The following is a 19216-nucleotide window of genomic DNA, read 5'->3' as shown; positions in this document are numbered from 1 at the left end:
AGCAGGACCACTTATGGGGAGAGGGACAGGTGCCCGGCTCACAGATTGGATCTCATGGCTTGCTGTCTTAGCTCTCGCTCACTTTGCACCAACCAATACGCTTTCAATATCCATTCTTATCCTGCCTTGCTTGGCCCTGCCATGCCCATTAGCAGAGTTAGAAGATGAGGCCATTTGCCTTGCTGGTCAGCAGTCCTCAGTCAAGGGGCTGAACATTTTGCTGTACATTAATGTGCTACACCAATCTCACAACTGTACCAGTGTCAGCAGTGTATTGTGTGGGCAGCACGTATCCAGTTCTTCACATTCTTAGGGAATTTTGATTTTTTTGAGTTTGATTTTTATTGTCACGTTTACTCAAGTACGAAAGAACAGGAATAGAGTGAAAAGTATATAATGTTGTTGCCACACAAGGTGCCATCTTAGGTACAAGTACCTGGATATAGAATATTAAGAAGATGTTTCAAGGGGTAACAAGGGACAGCATACGACCACATGTGGCATGGTCACTTCATATGCCAAGGGTTAGGAAAAAGGTGGGCAGGTGCCTATAGGAGCCAGGGAAAGAACAGAAATAGTTGACCATGGTGAGTAATGGTGCCAGCAAAACCCCTTGGCCCATGTATAGCTTGTTTATGTTTCTTCCACAGCAGACTCTCAGCTCAAACATTGACCCATGGTACATTCAGTGTGGACATGGAGTGAGGCATTGTGATGGCACATTTATATTTGAAGCTACACTGTCTCTAACAAACAGATGTAATGCAAATAAAGTGTATTCAAACATGATAATTTATAACAAGTGCACTGTTACCCTGCCATGAAAGTGCCCTCAAAGGGTTTTCTTTCACATTCACTCTGAGCGTTGTCCCAGATTCCACAGCTTGGGTGGAGTCCTGCTCCACAATGACTGCATAGGCTTCATCGAGCTACCCAGGGGGCATTGTGTCTGGATGGTACAGACACATTGAGGATGATGGTGCCAGAGGCAGTTGGACCCTCCTCAGCATTAGCCCCCAAGAGTCACTTCTGCTTTTATTTGTTCTCCTCAGACTGGGTGCCTTCTGGCACTTTACTGAGGGTTGAGGTGCAGATGGAGTGCAGGTTTCTGCACCTCTCCAACAGATCCTGAGGGTGCTGGGCTTGGAGCTGCCAGGCTGTTCATGGAGGCAACCAACTGATGGCATGACTCACTACACTGACAATGTGTCCCATATCCCTGTCTGCTGCTCCAGTTTCTCCCTATGTACACGGGTAAGGTCCTGGATTGTCAACATAACAGGGTCCTCTGAAGCCCAGGGCTCAATAGGTGCCTGGTCTCTCTGGTAGCCATAGAGTAATAGAGTCATAGAAACATACAGAATGGAAACAGACCCTTCGGTCCAACCCGTCCATGCCGACCAGATATCCCAACCCAATCTAGTCCCACCTGCCAGCACCTGGCCCATATCCCTCCAAACCCTTCCTATTCATATACCCATCCACATGCCTCTTAAATGTTGCAATTGTACCAGCCTCCACCACATCCTCTGGCAGCTCATTCCATATACGTACCACCCTCTGCATGAAAAAGTTGCCCCTTAGGTTTCCTTTATATCTTTCCCCTTTCACCCTAAACCTATGCCTTCTAGTTCTGGATTCCCCAGAAAAGACTTTGTCTATTTATCCTATCTGTGCCCTTCATGATTTTATAAACCTCTGTAAGGTTACCCCTCAACCTCCAACGCTCCAGGGAAAGCAATCCCAGCCTGTTCAGCCTCTCCCTATAGCTCAAATCCTCCAATCCTGGCAACATGCTTGCAAATCTTTTCTGAACCCTTTCAAGTTTCACAACATCTTTCCTGAGGGGACGGTGGCTCAGTGGTTAGCACTGCTGCCTCACAACACCAGGGTCCCAGATTTGATTTCAGCCTCGGGCGACTGTCTGTGTGGGGTTAGCACGTTCTCCCCATGTCTGTGTGGGTTTCGTCCAGGTGCTCCGGTTTCCTCCCACAGTCTAAAGATATGCAGGTCAGGTGAATTGGCCATGTTAAATTGCCCATAGTGTAGGTGCATTAGTCAGAGGGAAATGGGTCTGGTTAGGTTACTCTTCAGAGGGTCGATGTGGACTAGTTGGACTGAAGGGCCTGTTTCCACACTGTAGGAAATCTAATCTAATCTAATCAAGAAGGAGATCAGAATTGCACACAATATTTCAACAGTGGCCTGACAAATGCCCTGTATGGCCACAACATGACCTCAATACTCTGACCAATAAAGGAAAACATACCAAACACCTTCTTCACTATCCTATCTACCTGCAACTCCACTTTCAAGGAGTTATGAACCTGCACTCCAAGGTCTCTTTGTTCAGCAACACTCCCTAGGACCTTACCATTAAGTATATAAGTCCTGCTAAGATTTGCTTTCCCTCACATTTATCTAAATTAAGTGCCAGCATCCTGGAGGGTTTCTCCCTCAGCCAGCTGTGGAGCTGTCACACTCAGGTGCTCACCAGATCATGATCACTTTCAGATACTAACGTTCCATCCAAGGTGTCAGCATATGAGCTGGACTGACACTCTCTTCCTCAGAGATCGAGAAGGCGGCTTCTGGGAGTTGCTGGTCATTTCACCATGGAGTCGGCAGAGATGCTGGTGTGCCCGAAAGACCCACGAGATAGAGAGAGAGAGAGAGAGGGTGTCCCGATCAGTAGCTAGCAATTGGGTACAATTAATAAGACTGACAGTGAGAGTCACATAGAATAAGGTGGTATTTCCTCAGTTGGCTGGTCATAGGTGCTTCAGCATCTCCACGGTTCCAGTCTTCTCCTGCATTGGTCAGACGTCTTTCCTTGAGGATTTGAGCAACCTTGTATTCAGCACCCCTCCACCCATCCGACTACTCTCTGCCCTCTTACATGATGCATTCTCCTGTCATGTGAGGAGGAGAGGAATTGAGTGAGATGCAGTTTTTACTGCTGATGCATGGGAGTGAAAGGTGCTGAGGAGTCCGGAGTAAGTGGGTTGACTCTACAAATGCCATGCAGGGTAAACGATGTTGGAGGTTGGTAGTGTGTGACTGAGAGTGAGGGAAGATATTGCAGAAATAGTGAGAGTGGCAGAGCATGAGACTTGGTGGGTGGATGGGGGTTTGGGGAGCGGGGATTGGGAGAGGGAGATGGGAGTATGGTGTACAGGAGCAGAGACAGAGTGAGGGTGACATAACAAACAGATGAGTATGGCACTTACCCTGGCAGAGCAAACAAAGTCAATGACCTCCTTACGGCACTGCTGGCCATTCCTCCTCAGCCTGCAGATGACACCGGCCGAGGTGGTGATCTTAGACCAGGCTGCCAGGATCTGGGTGTTTGACATCCTCTGGCGATCCTTGGGAAAAAAGACCCCCTTTGCACCATCCTATGGGGTTTAGCAATGCTCTTCTCCAGTGCCAAGGGCAGTCCGGGTGAAGAGCGGGCATGAGGGCTGCTGGTTTCAGTGAATATTCATTGGAGAGCAGTGAGTTGTTTCAGGAACTTCACGTGGTAAGACAGAGCTGGGCTTGGCCATGAGAAATGCCACAGGAACAGGGTAGGTTGGTAATGAGATGTGTTTGATAAGAAACAACAACAGAACTCGTGAGGCGTCATAGCAGAATTTCTTCCAAAACGTATGACGCAACTTGCACTTAGTCAAAAGATCATAAAATCCTGCCCCTGGAGTTTCTAGGTGACTTTTATTGTACCTGATGTGATTATCCACACATCTGGTAATGAACCAGTGTGTTTACAATTAATGGTAGAACCAGACTGCCTATGATGCCAGTTTAATGGTAAGCCATGATGCCAAAGTCATTTCAAAAGCAGGAGTGACACATTACAAGACTATTTCGCCCAAATCATCAGCGGCAGCGTTTGGAAGAGCTATGCCCGGTGTATGCCCAACCTTAAGTAGGAAGGTTGAAAATTGAAGCACAACCTGATGATTCAGACCCATAAACATAGCCACAAACATATGTTCACTCTGCATTGAAAACATTAACTTGCATTACATAGATTCTTATCATATCCTCAAATAATTGAGTTATTTTTCATGGTATAATCATTATTCATGTGTAGATAAACTAGAACACCAATACACAAGCAGTCCCACATTGATAGACTGAGGAGCAGATGGATTACAATAAAATGACTGATTGTATCAGGTATTATGGAGGCGCCATGCCTACATAAACAGTAATAACACCGGGAAAAGAAACAACTCTTGCCCAGAGTAGCTGTTGTGCAGAAAGTTAAAAATCACACAACGCCAGGTTAAAGTCCAACAGGTTTATTTGGAAACACTAGCTTTTGGAGCACTGCTCCTTCATCAGGTGCTACATCATAACGACCTGACAAAGGAGCAGTGCTCCAAACGTTAATGCTTCCAAATAAACCTGTTGGACTATAACCTGGTGTTGTGTGATTTTTAACTTTGTTAACCCCAGTCCAATACCAGTTCCTCCACATCACATTTTGCAGAATACCCACTTAGAGGAGTTGGAAGTTTGGCAAACTCTATTTACCACATGAAAAAATATTACTTGGTCCTTAAGGTGTTCAAAAACTTGGGTAAATGTGCTTTCATCCTGTATACCATATTTGTGTATTTTGTTGCTAATTCAAATCCAATCCACAGGAAGTAGAGGGTAAATGTCAAAGATTTTGCTCCTGGTGCAGAATGTCGCTTGTTCAGTGAATAAATAAGAAATGGATGTAGAATTAAGAATTAAAATGAATCATCAGAAAATTGAATATACCTTCCATGGTCAAATCTAAGATTCATTTTTCGGTCAGATGGGAGTCTTGAAAAGGGTTTCAAAATTGTATCCTGGGATTACAATTCTAATTTATTAATGCCTATGCCTAAATGCTGATGATACAGTGGTTAGATTCTGTTAGCCGAGTTCAGTCTGCATGAACTTGGCCTGGATATTGATTTTCATTCTATCATTATAAATCTTTTCTTGACTGTGACTCCAAACTGTATCCTGGCCAGAAATGGTTGAACTATAATCTGGATGACCAGGCAGATAAACTACAGGTCTGTGTCTCATAACTAAGAGGTCTTTGCTTTCTCTGTATTGGAGACAAAGCAACTCAAAGGTTTTTTACTTCCTCTGCTTTTGAAAACCTTTTCTAATAGCAACTCAAAGATGAAAGAAAAACATATTGCATGTTATATCAAACTGCCTTCAAGCTTAGTTGTGGGCTGAAACAATGAAAAAAAAACTGCACTAATTATCACAGAACTTCCACCATTGAAACTACACTGTCTGCACTGAACATTGGAAAAATTGTGTAAAAATGGAAGGTTTTTTTTCATATCTTGAAATTAGATTTCTAAAATGTACTGATTTCTTCCCCTTCTGTTTCCTCCTCAGGGCTAATATTGATTGTTGTTTGAGTGGGGATGATGGAATGTTAGCTGGTGAGCAGGAAAAGCACAAAACAAATCAATTCAAGATAATTGTAAACTTTCACTTACCTATAACTCTTACTGTAAATGATCTTGTCACGATCCATTTGATATTATTTTCTACAAACTTAAATGTACATGTGTAAATACCAGCATCAGATGTATATATTCGACCCAAATGAATTTGTCCATTTTTTATCTTGAGAGATACTCGTTCAACATATTCTTCAAATATGTTTTTATTCTGAAAGACATTAAAGCAAATGGTAAATAACAGAAGGTTGCAGTGTTATTGCAGTGTACAGTTTACAGTGTGATTACAGTGCTGCACTGTTAACGACATTTGTGAATCTGCATAAACTTGCTATGGCAGTGAATTACTATCCTGTGTGATTACTAACTTAACTAACTGTGAGATCGACGTTAAAACAAGCTTAGGAAGAAAAGAAAAATAAATATTGCATGAAGATCATACCCTTCATAACATTTGGACATTCTCAAGTACTTCTGAAAATATAAGTACTTTTAAAGTGTAATTGTCACTGTGATGTACAACCTATCAGATGTATTCTGGACTTCAGTCACATTTCCAGGCAACTGAATTTCCCACATAACTTCCTTAAAATTTAATAAAAGGTATTCTTTGAAAAGTGGGAAAGATCAAGAGCAGGGGATGTAATTTTGAGACTGATATTCAAGCACATTGCTCAGGATCTCAGGGCAGTGTTTGCACACTTGAGCAGCATCAGTTTCTACGCTTAATTACAATTAATCACCAAGAAAACAGTGGTAATTTCTTTTACACAAAAAGGAAGAAACTCAGCAATTCTTTGGTACAGAGTGAAACAGAGTTAACATTTTGAGTTCAGTGACACTTCATCAGAACTAATTTGTTTTGGATTAGCATGTTGGTTCTTTCAAGCCAAAAGAAATGTCTAAACTTGCCTTAATTACAAAGTTAAAAGGGTTAAAAAGAATAATGCACACTCTTGAGCTGGAACACAAGGCCAGTGCAGTGCAAATAGACAACTGGGAGGCTTGAGATACCTGAGAAAATACTTCTCTGTATTTTCCTTTGTTAGAAAAGCGACAAGCATGACTGTCATTGACACAATGAACGATATTTACTGTTTATTCAGTGTCTCAGATGAGATAGAGTCCAAAATGTTGGCAAACAGTTTGAAGGCGCAATGGAAAAACACAGCAGGTCAGGCAGCAACTGAGGAGCAGGAGAATCGATGTTTCTGATGAAGGGCTCGTGCCCGAAACATCGATTCTCCTGCTCCTCGAATGCTGCCTGATTTGCTGTACTTTTCCAGCACCACACTGTCGACTCTGATCTCCAGCATCTACAGTCCTCACTTTCTCCTAAGCGAGGAGCAACCCATAATCATATCATGATCCCACTATACACATTTCAACACTCTAGCAAAGTGTCTGGTATGTGCTATCATATCAATGATCATTAAGTATCAGAGAGCAAAATCAGAGTTTCACATTGCATGACCGCATTTTCATGCAACACCAATAGAGAAGGGATTACCATCCCCCATGCAATTTATGCATAGAAGGCAAGTGCAAATTATGTTGCTCGGGTACGGGTGGCACGGTGGCTCAGTGGTGAGCACTGCTGCCTCACAGCACCGGGGTCCCAGGTTCAATTCCAGCCTCAGGCAACTGTCTGTGTGGGGTTTGCACATTCTCCTCGTGTATGCGTGGGTTTCCTCCAGGTGCTCTGGTTTCCTCCCACAATCCAAAATGTGCAGGTCGGGTGAATTGGCCATGCTAAATTGCCCATAGTGTTCGGTACATTAATCAGAGGGGAAAATAGGTCTGGGCGGGTTACTCTTCGGAGGGTTGGTGTGGACTGGTTGGGCCGAAGGGCCTGTTTCACGCGGTAGGGAATCTAATCTAATCAATTGTCGGTAACTACCCTGAGATGCAGGACTCTTTTCATCAAACACAGAGGAAAATGAGAGAGATACATGATGAGTGAACAGTAGAGGACTGCCAAAACTATGCATTGGGCAGAGAGTGCAAGTTAGAAGTTCAAACACAAATATGTGCAAAGCATCAGAGGTTTCTAAAAACTTTCAACTACCCAGATCATGCAAAGTCTTCACTGAACATGAAAAGGAAGGAACAGGAGCCACCTTAGACCAATGTACAGCAAACTAATCATTCACAGTGAGAGTGAAGCACAACACGCTGATAAAGATCAATGTGCGGTGATTGTGCAACTAGCAGCAAGACAATCAAGTGGTCTAACAAATGCAGCTGAGGGTAACACATATCCCTGCAGACAAATATGCACTCACTAAATAAAGATGACTTGTCAAACTACATTGCAGTAAATTGAAATTTTAAATGTTAGTCTTGTAAACTTGGTTTTACCTGTTTGTACAATTATGGACTGATACTGGAATATAATTCCACAGCATCAACAATGATCCAGTACCTCACCCAAATGAGAAGAATAATCCTGACAGGGAATGGGACTAAGTTTCTCCATCATTGCAGCAGATCCTAATCTAGTATTGGAATTATTAGCATAAATTATTGGATAATAATGAACCGTTCTTTAATCCAGAAAATGTTAAGTCAGCTTCACTGCTACATTACTATCTATTTAGAGTCATAGAGATGTACAGCACAGAAACAGACCCTTTGGTCCAACCCGTCCATGCCGATCAGATATCCCAACCCAATATATTCCCACCTGCCAGCACCCGGCCCATATCTCTCCAGACGCTTCCTATTCATATACCCATCCAAATGTCTTTTAAGTGTTGTAATTGTACCAGCCTGTACCACTTCCTCTGGCAGCTCATTCCATACATGTACCACCCTCTGAGTGAAAAGGATGCCCCTTAAGTCTCTTTTATGCAGGAGAGAGAGAGAGAGAGAGAACCTGCACAGCTACTGCCTTTGCTGTTTTTGAATTCATGTGTCCCTGGACATCGGAGTGCATCTGGGAAAATTAACAAACTGTGAATTCCACAACTAATCTTGGAGGAACCAGTTTGGGTGAAGTTCACAACTCAGAATCAGATAAGTTAATTGTTTTAAGTCTGTCCAAGAGAAAGGCTGTATTAGTAAGTACAGTGCGTTCTTTCTTGACTATATGTTTTTGGAGATAAGTCTCTTGATTAAACTTAAAATATAAGCCATAGCTATTAATTCAATCTGGTGCAGTATTTTGTAGAGGAATAAGACGGTGTTATTTTCTGGGTCTGTAGATTGTGAAGGAGCAAAAATGGCCTTTGCAGTGAGATGTACTTCTTGTCAGATGTGGGAGTTTAAAGAGAGTTTAAGGGTTACTGCGGATTATATCTGCCATAAATGCTGTTGGATGCGAATCTTATCAGATCGAGTGAATTGGTTGGAGAGACAAATAGAAGCGATGAGGAATTTGCAACAGCAACAGTATGTGATGGATGACAGTTATAGGAAGGGGGGAAAGTCTCAGATACAGTCACATAGGTGGGTTAACACCAGGAAGGGTAAGAGAGGTCGGCACCTAGGGCAGGAGTCTTTTGTGGATATACCCATTTCAAACAGGTATGCTGTTTTGGGAAATGTAGGGGGTGATGGATTCTCAGGGGAATGTAGCACAAACAGCCAAGTTTCTGGTATTGAGACTGGCTCTAACGCAATGAGGGATACCTTGGACTCCAAAAGATCAATTGTGTTAGGGGATTCTGTAGTCCGAGGTACGGACAGACGTTTCTGCGGCCAGCAGAAAAAGAAGAATGGTGTGTTGTTTCCCTGGTGCCCGGATCAAGGATGTCTCAGAGAGGGTGCAGAATGTTCTCACGGGGGGAGAGGAGCCAGCAAGAGGTCATTGTCCACATTGGAACCAATGATATAGAAAGGGAAAAGGTTAAGGTTCTGAAGGGAGATTACAGTGAGTTAGGCAGAACTTTAAAAAGGAGGTCCTCAAGGGCAGTAATATCTGGATTATTCCCAGTACTACGAGCTAGTGAGGGCAGGAATAGGAGGATAGAGCAGATGAATGCGTGGCTGAGGAGCTGGTGTATGGGAGAAGGATTCATAATTTTGGATCATTGGAATCTCTTTTGGGGTAGAAGTGACCTGTACAAGAAGGGCGGATTGCATCTAAATTGGAAGGGCACTAATATACGAGCAGGGAAATTTGCTAGAGCTGCTTGGGAGAATTTAAACTGGTAAGGAGTGTGTGTGTGTGTGTGTGTGTGTGTTGGGGGCGGGGGGGGAAGCCCAGGGAAATAGTGAGGAAAGAGATCAATCTGAGACTGCTAAAAATCACACAACACCAGGTTATAGTCCAACAGGTTTAATTGGAAGCACACAAGCTTTCGGAGCGACACTCCTTCAACACCTGATGAAGGAGCGTCACTCCGAAAGCTAGTGTGCTTCCAATTAAACCTGTTGGACTGTAACCTGGTGTTGCGTGATTTTTAACTTTGTACGCCCCAGTCCAACACCGGCATCTCCAAATCAATCTGAGACTGGTACAGTTGAGAACAGAAGTGAGTCAAACACTCAGGGCAGGCAGGGACAAGGTAGGACTAATAAATTAAGCTGCATTTATTTCAATGCAAAGGGCCTAACAGGGAAGGAAGATGAACTCAGGGCATTGTTAGGAACATGGGACTGGGATATCATAGCAATTACAGAAACATGGCTCAGGGATGGATAGGACTGGCAGCTTAATGTTCCAGGATACAGGAAGGATAAAAAGGGAGGCAAGAGAGGTGGGGGAGTGGCATTTTTGATAAGGGATAGCATTACAACTGTGCTGAGGGAGGATATTCCCGGAACTACATCCAGGGAAGTTATTTGGGTGGAACTGAGAAATAAGAAAGGGATGATCACCTTATTGGGATTGTATTATAGACCCCCGAATAGTCAGAGGGAAATTGAGAAACAAACTTGTAAGGAGACCTCAGTTATCTGTAAGACTAATAGGGTAGTTATGGTAGGGGATTTTAACTTTCCAAACATCGACTGGGACTATAGTGTTAAAGGTTTAGATGAAGAGGAATTTAAGTATATACAAGACAATTTTCTGATTCAGTATGTGAATGTACCTACTAGAGAAGGTGCAAAACTTGACCTACCTTTGGGCAATTAGGCAGGGCAGGTGACTGAGGTGTCAGTGGGGGAGCACTTTGGGGCCAGCGACCATAATTATATTCATTTTAAAATAGTGATGGAAAAGGATAGACCAGATCTAAAAGTTGAAGTTCTAAATTGGAGAAAGGCCAATTTTGACAGTATGAGGCAAGAATTTTCGAAAGCTGATTGGAGGCAGATGTTCGCAGGCAAAGGGACGGCTGGAAAATGGGAAGCCTTCAGAAATGAGATAACAAGAATCCAGAGAAAGTATATTCCTGTCAGGGTGAAAGGGAAGGCTGGTAGGTACAGGGAATGCTGGGTGACTAAAGAAATTGAGGGTTTGGTTCAGAAAAAGAAGGAAGCATCTGTCAGGTATAGACGGGATAGATCGAGTGAATCCTTAGAAGAGTATAAAGGAAGTAGGAGTATACTTAAGAGGGCAAAAAGGGGACATGAGATAGTGTTGACAAATAGAATTAAGGAGAATCCAAAGGGTTTTTACAAATATATTAAGGACAAAAGGGTAACTAGGGAGAGAATAGGGCTCCTCACAGATCAGCAAGGTGGCCTTTGTGTGGAGCCACAGAAAATGGGGGCAATACTAAATGAATATTTTGCATCAGTAATTTACTGTGGAGAAGGATATGGAAGATATAGACTGTAGGGAAATAAATGGTGACATCTTGCAAATTGTTCAGATTACAGACGAGGAAATGCTGGATGTCTTGAAACGGTTAAAGGTGGATAAATCCCCAGCACCTGATCAGGTGTACCCGAGAACTCTGTGGGAAGCTAGAGAAGTGATTGTTGGGCCTCTTGCTGAGATATGTGTATCATCGATAGTCACAGGTGAGGTGCCGGAAGATTGGAGGTTGGCAAACGTGGTGCCACTGTTTTGAAAGGACGGTAAAGACAAACCAGAGAACTATAGACCAGTGAGCCTGACCTCAATGGTGGTCAAGTTGTTGGAGGGAATCCTGAGGGACAGGATATACATGTATTTGGAAAGGCAAGGACTGATTAGGGATGTCTTTGTGCGTGGGAAATCATGTCTCACAAACTTGATTGAGTTTTTCGAAGAAGTAGCAAAGAAGATTGATGAGGGCAGAGCAGTAGATATGATCTGTATGGACTTCAGTAAGGCGTTCGACAAAGTTCCCCATGGGAGACCGGTTAGCAAGGTTAGATCTCATGGAATACAGGGAGAACCAGCCATTTGGATACAGAACTGGCTCAAAGGTAGAAGACAAAGGGGGTAGTGGAGAGTTGTTTTTCAGACTGGAGGCCTGTGACCAATGGAGTGCCACAAGGATTGGTGCTGGGCCCTCTACTTTTTGTCATTTACGTAAATGATTTGGATGCGAGCATGAGAGGTACAATTAGTAAGTTTGCAGATGACACCAAAATTGGAGGTGTAGTGGACAGCAAAGAGGGTTACCACAGATTACAACAGGATCAGGCCCAGATGGGCCAATGGGCTGAGAAGTGGCAGATGGAGTTTAACTCAGATAAATGTGAGGTGCTGCATCTTGGGAAAACAAATCTTAGCAGGACTTATACATTTCATGGTAAGGTCTTAGGGAGTGTTGCTGAACAAAGAGACCTTGGAGTGCAGGTTCATAGCTCCTTGAAAGTGGAGTCGCAGGTAGATAGGATAGTGAAATCAGCATTTGGTATACTTTCCTTTATTGGTCAGAGTATTGAGTACAGGAGTTGGGAAGTCATGTTGCGGCTGTACAGGACATTGGTTAGGCCACTGTTGGAATATTGTGTGCAATTCTGGTCTCCTGGTTATCGGACAGATGTTGTGAAACTTGAAAGGATTCAGAAAAGATTTGTAAGGATGTTGCCAGGGTTGGAGGATCTGAGCTATAGGGAGAAGTTGAACAGGCTGGGACTGTTTTTCCTGGAGGGTCGGAGGCTGAGGGGTGACTTTATAGAGGTTTATAAAATCATGAGGGGCATAGATAGGATAAATAGACAAAGTTTTTTCCCTGGAGTCGGGGAGTCCAGAACTAGAGGGCATTGGTTTAGGATGAGAGGGGAAAGATATAAAAGAGACCTAAGGGGGAACTTTTTCACACAGAGGATGGTACGTGGATGGAATGAGCTGCCAGAGGATGTGGTGGAGGCTGGCACAATTGCAACATTTAAGAGGCATTTGGATGGTTATATGAATAGGAAGGGTTTGGACGGATATGGGCCGGGTACTGGCAGGTGGGACTAGATTGGTTTGTGATATCTGGTTGGCATGGACGTGGTGGACCGAAGGGTCTGTTTCCATGCTGTACATCTCTATGACTCTATGACTCTATGACTCTATATCTTTCCCCTCTCACCTTAAACCTATGCCCTCTTGTTCTGGACTCCCTGATCCCAGGGAAAAGACTTTTTCTATTTATCATATCCATGCCCCTCATGATTTTATAAACATCTTTAACGTCACCCCTCAGCCTCCGACGCTCAGGGAAAACAACCCCAGCCTATTCAACCTCTCTTATAGCTCAAATCATCCAATCCTGACAATATTCTTGTAAATCTTTTCTGAACCCTTTCAAGTTTCACAACATGTTTCCGATAGGAAGGAGACCAATATTGCACGCACTATTCCAACAGTGGCCTAACCAATGTCCTGAACAGCAGCAACATGACCACCCAACTTCTGGACTCAATACTCTGACCAATAAAGGAAAGCATACCAAACACCTTCATCGCTATCCTATCTACCTGCGACTCCACTTTCAAGGAGCTATGAACCTGCACTCAAGGTCTTTTTATTCAGCAACACTCCCCAGGACCTTACCGTTAAGTGTATAAGTCCTGCTAAGATTTGCTTTCTCAAAATGCAGCACCTCACATTTATCTAAATTAAACTCCATCTGCCACTCCTCAGCCCATTGGCCCAAGTGACCAAGATCTTGTTATAATCTGAGGTAACCCTCTTCACTGTCTGCTACACTTCCAATTTTGGTGTCATCTGCAAACTTACTAACTACACCTCTTATGCTCACATCCAAATCATTTATGTAAATGACAAAAAGTAGAGGGCCCAGCATCGATCTTGGTGGCACTCTACTGGTCACAGGCCTCCAGTCTGAAAAACAACCCTCCACCACCACCCTTTGTCTTCTACCTTTGAGCCAGTTCTGTATCCAAATGGTGAATTCTCCTTGTATTCCATTAGATCTAACCTTGCTAACCCATCTCCCACGGGGAATTTTGTCAAACGCCTTGCTGAAGTCCATATAGATCATGTCTACTGCTCTGCCCTCATCATCTCCCTTGTTACTTCTTCAAAAAACTCAATCAAGTTTGTGAAACATGATTTCCCACGCATAAAGCTATGTTGACTATCTATAATCAGTCCTTGTCTTTCCAAATACATGTACATCCTGTCCCTCAGGATTGCCCATCACTGACATCAGGCCACCGATCTATAGTTCCCTGGCTTGTCTTTACCGCCCTTCTTAAACAGTGGCACCATGTTCGCCAACCTCCAGTCTTCTAGCACCTCACCAGTAACTATTGATTATTCAAATATCTCAGTGAGAGACCCAGCAATCACTTCCCTAGCTTCCAACAGCATTCTAGGATACACCTGATCAGGTCCTAGAGATTTTTATCCGCTTTTATGCATTTCAAGACATCCAGCACTTCCTCCTCTGTATTATTTTTCATTTTTCAAGATGTCACCATCTATTTCCCTACATTCTATATCTTCCATGTCCTTTTCCACAGTAAATACTGATGCAAAATACTCATTTATTATCTCCCCCATCACCTGCGGCTCCACACAAAGGCCGCCTTGCTGATCTTTGAGGGGCCCTATTCTTTCCCTGGTTACCCTTTAGTCCTTAAAGTATTTGTAAAAACCCTTTGGATTCTCCTTAACTCTATTTGCCAAAGCTATCTCAAGATTACTTAGCATCATAGCTGTCTTCTTGCATAACTAATCAATAACTAACACGTTATTTTCGATTTCTTGCACTATTTTCAGCAACTGTAAACAAACAAAAATAAATGAACTTTAATTTCACTGTTATTTTTCTAGTGAGGGTTTGATTTTGATTGCTTGGGCTTTAATTTCTGTTAAATCTTTTCTCCAAAATCTGAATTCATTTTCTGATCTTCTTCCCTACGTGTGGTCATCTTTGATCAGAATAAAGCCCAATTTCAAATAGTCCAGATGCACGCAACTTACCTTGTACCACTTTACAGAAAACCTCGTTGAAGCATTGAAATGTTGAATTCCAGGACATGATATTTTATCTGCAGTACTCAGAATTAGGAGAACTTCACAGTCTGTTTCATTCTGAGTCTGTGCAACCAATACATAAACTTTGAAACAGGCATTTCTGTTGATTAAACACAAGCAGATTTAGTAAAATGGCAAAGGATTATGGTATTCATTGGATTGTTTTTGTTTCTTAATCAGCATTTTAGTTCATCAGTCATTTCAGTATCTGACACTTGGAAATTCATCACTCCTCATAGGAGCTATTAATAAATTATTCAGATGATAGATTCGGAAAGTAGCCCGTTCCACAGGATATGGTCTATCTCCCTCAACATTGTGAAATTTTATGTAGGTTAGCAAGTAGGAGACAGTGAGGTCTGCAGACGCTGGAGATCAGAGTTGAGCGTGTTGCTGGAAAAGCACAGCAGGTCAGACAGCATCCGAGGAGCAGGAAAATTGACATTTTGGGACGGAGCCCTCCTTCAGGAATGAGGCTGGGAGCCTCGGGGGTGGAGAGATAAATGGGAGGTGTTTTGGGGCTAGGGAGAAGGTAGCTGAAAGTGCAATAGGTGGATGGAGTTAGGAGTAAAGGTGATAGGTCAGAGAGGAGGGTGGAGTGGATTGATTGGAAGGAAACTTCTCAGGTGTGACAAGTCATGAGGGCGGTGCTGAGCTGGTGGGTTGGAACTGGAGAAAGGTGGGGGAGGGAAATTGAGGAAACTGGTGGAGTCCACATTGATGCCCTGGGGTTGAAGAGTTCTGAGGCGGAAGATAAGACGTTCTTCCTTCAGGCATCAGGTGGTGAGGGAATGGCAATGGAGGAGGCCCAGGACCTGAATGTTTTCAGCAGAGTATGAGGGGAAGTTGAAATTTTCAGCCACAGGACGGTGGGGTTGGTTGGTGGAGGTGTCCCAGTGATGTTCTCTAAGGCGCTCTGCGCGAACCCGGAGATGTTTTCTAAATTGCTCTGCAAGAAACTCGTTTGAGGTTAGCCAAGGCACAGGAACCCTTGAGTCTTCATAGAGTTGCTATTGACTTTAGCCTGAAAAGGACGCTGACCTTTCTGCATCATCTTCAGGCTGGGACAACTTACCAGTCAGGACATTGGTTTGCACAGGACATACCTGGCAATGCTTCCTCATTGCTGTATAGATGTCAGTGTTGTTGCTGTGCTGGAACAGCTTGACTAGGGACATGGTTAGTTCTGGAGTGTAAGTCTTCAGTGCTTTTGTTGCAAAGTTGTTAAGGTCTATAGCATTTGCAGAATCCAGTGCCTTATGCTATTTTTTGATATCATGTGATGTGAATCGAATTGGCTGAAAACTGGCAACTGTGAGGCTTGGAACCTCAGAAAAAGGCTGAGTATGATTGTAAATGCTTCAGCTTGTCTTTTGTGTTTGAACTTCAGAGAATGGCACGCCAAATTTGTCAACTGAAAGACTCCTAATCAAAGTTGCACCGCCCACCAATTGAGTCAGGAAGTCTTAACTTGGCATGGTTTTGTGGACAGTGAGAACCACAGTAATGGAGAGAGGAACCGAGAAGGCTACTCGGGATCTCTCAGGTTTATCTGGAGGTCCTGATGTGGGTTTTGAATGAGGTAAGATTGCCCAAGTGGGGGGACAGCACATGATGGGTTCCTTCATCATAGGGACAGTGACTCAGAGGAGTCAGGAAAGCAAGGGTGATGACTGAGAAAATACTTGCAGGTGTCACTCTCCATGTCCAGACTTTCCCAGCTTTCTCCTGATCAGAACTCCTTACATCAAATCATCTCGCAGCTCTACCCATTCCTCATTCAAAAGGGGCCTCATCACATCCCCAACAGCTGACACTCCCCTTCATCTTTGTGCTATCACACATCTATTCCTCACAGTCATCATCCTCAAATGATAATTTTCCACCTCATCGCACACAAAAAAAATCTAACATTCGTAACTGCCTGATTCCCCCTGGGGAGGAGAAAAGAGGTCTCAACAGGACATCGGCTGGTTAAGAAGAGAGAGAGAGAGAGGTAACCTGCATTCATTAAGAAAATACAAAATCCAGGAGAAACTCAGCAGTCTCCATGGAGAGAGATATAAAGTTTGGAAGAAGAGTCATATCTCTCTCTGCAGATACTGCCATCCCCGCTGAGTTTCTCCAGCACTTGCTGTTTTCTATTTCAAATCTTCAGCATCCCTAGTGCATTGCTTTAATTGGAGTGTCTCTGCAGCAGTGCTTTGACCTGGGGAAGGAAAAACAGTTCTTCCAAGTTGAACCTGTTTTCTCTAGAATTTAGAAGGCTAAAGGTGATCTCATCGATGTCTTCAAGATATTAACCGAAAATGACAGAGTAGATAAAAATAAACTATTTCCACTGTTTGGGGATTTTAGAAATAGGGGCATAGTTTGTGAATTAGGGCCAGACCATTCAAGGGAGATGCTCAGATGCATCTTTACACACAAAGGGCAGTAGAAGTTAGGAAATCTCTTTCATAGTGGCTGCTAGATCAGTCATTAATTTTAAGTCTGAGGTACATAAAATTTTGTTAAGCAAAGGTATTAAGGGATGAGAGCCAAAAGCAGCATTAGGGAGTTAGGTCACAGGTCAGCTGTCAGTTCTTTGAATGCGATACAGGCTCATGGGCTGAATGGTCGACTCTCTTTAGTCAGAGAGTAGTAGGAGCATGGAATGCACTGCCTGCAATAGTAATAGACTCGTCAACTTTAAGGGCATTTAAATGGTCATTGGATAAACATATGGATGAAAATGGAATAGTGTAGATTAGATGGGCTTCAGATTGGTTTCACAGGTCAGCAGAGCTTTGAGGGCTGAAGGGCCTGCACTGCGCTGTAATGTTCTACGTTCTATGTTCCTGTTCCTATATTCCTAAGTCCCTTTATTTCTTTAAGCTAACAATGTAAACCTCCCTGAGTCTGTAATTCCTGTGACCCTCCTGCCCATAACCTCCACACTTGCAGTGGCTCTGTTTCCCTAAACTCTGTGATGATCTTCACACACCTCCCCACCTGTACGAAGTCTCCATTCCTCCTTTTCTTGTCTCCACTCACTTCACACACCCCTCTGGCTACCACCAACTCCATGAGATCCAACTCCCCAATGTGCCTACTGCTCTAATCATTGAATTTTTTCTCCTGCAACTTTCCCTCCTCCAAAACCCACAATGGGCAGAATTTTGACAGAGATGTGCTATTCCTGACAGCAGAACCAATGGTAGCTGTCACTTGCACGCTCTTGCTTTTAAACATTTCTCAAAGAATTACAATGGAAATGATACATTCAGATGGCATGCTTGGGAGACACATGCTTTTAGGTGGAGGCGGAACTTTTCATGGGTGAAAGACACTGTCAGCTATGATAGGCTTAAATGAACATCCTGGACAATCAGAGAGGCTCTTCATTGCAGCTGCAAGTTATCTGCCCCACTCCATTGCCATAATACGTAGTGAGAGCACAATGGTAATACAGGTGACTTTCAAAATTAAATTTTACTTGTGAAGTACATCACATTACATTGGTATCACTTTATCATTAGATTGTTGTTATTTGTTAAGACTATCAGCAAGGTAAATGTTCTGGTACACCTTGGTACCTATGCTTATAAGGGGGTGGGCGCATTTCCTTCATTCCAGAAGAAACAATATAGTGCGTATTTGAATGTTCCTGCTCATGTCCAGTGTTGCACTTGCCTACAAGTACTACTGGTCTCAGAGTGGCTATCACTCTGACTAGGTAGAACCTCTGCTCCAGGTGTCTTGATTCCTGGGGCAAGACCAGCAATGCCCTTGCCACTGTCTGATGGCCGTGTGCTTCAGTGGACCTTCTCAAAAAGAGGTCAAGCATTGTCTTTCCACCTGGCAGTTAAGAGCCCCAAACCCTTTAGACTTACACACAAAAGTAAAGCATGAAACCTAAAAATTCTCCTCTGTTGAAAGGATTTCACATTTGTGGTATTTTAGGTTCTATTTTATTCCTGCAAATTGCAAAAATGAAAATCTCCCAGCAAACTCGACATTAGCTCTTGATTGTTTTTTCTCTCTTCATTAAAACTCACTTTGGGAATATTTTGTTGATGCATTATGATTCCTGCAGACTGCAATCAAGAACAAATGGGTAAGGTCATACATTGTATCGAATTTCTTTGGCATATATTTCAGCCCACTTGGTATTACAAAAACTAAAATCATTGTGTTGAAAATCTGATTTATAACAGAATGTTAAAAAAAAAACCTACTGGTGAGTACTGATGTGTGGGATATCAGAACTTTAAGATTAATTCCCATACCTGAGAAAGCAGAGGTAAGTGCCTGAATCAGCAGTGCTGATTGATGGAAGTGAGAAGTTCTTTCCTGTCTGATTAATAACTTTGCTCCAGCCATTTGTTTTTTCAGGATCCACTTCCATGTTTTGTTTGTACCACAATGGTTCTTTTACGTAGTG

The sequence above is a fragment of the Hemiscyllium ocellatum genome, chromosome 6 (assembly GCF_020745735.1).
Source record: "Hemiscyllium ocellatum isolate sHemOce1 chromosome 6, sHemOce1.pat.X.cur, whole genome shotgun sequence".
Lineage (NCBI taxonomy): Eukaryota > Metazoa > Chordata > Chondrichthyes > Orectolobiformes > Hemiscylliidae > Hemiscyllium > Hemiscyllium ocellatum.
Note: the sequence above shows the minus strand (reverse complement) of the source record.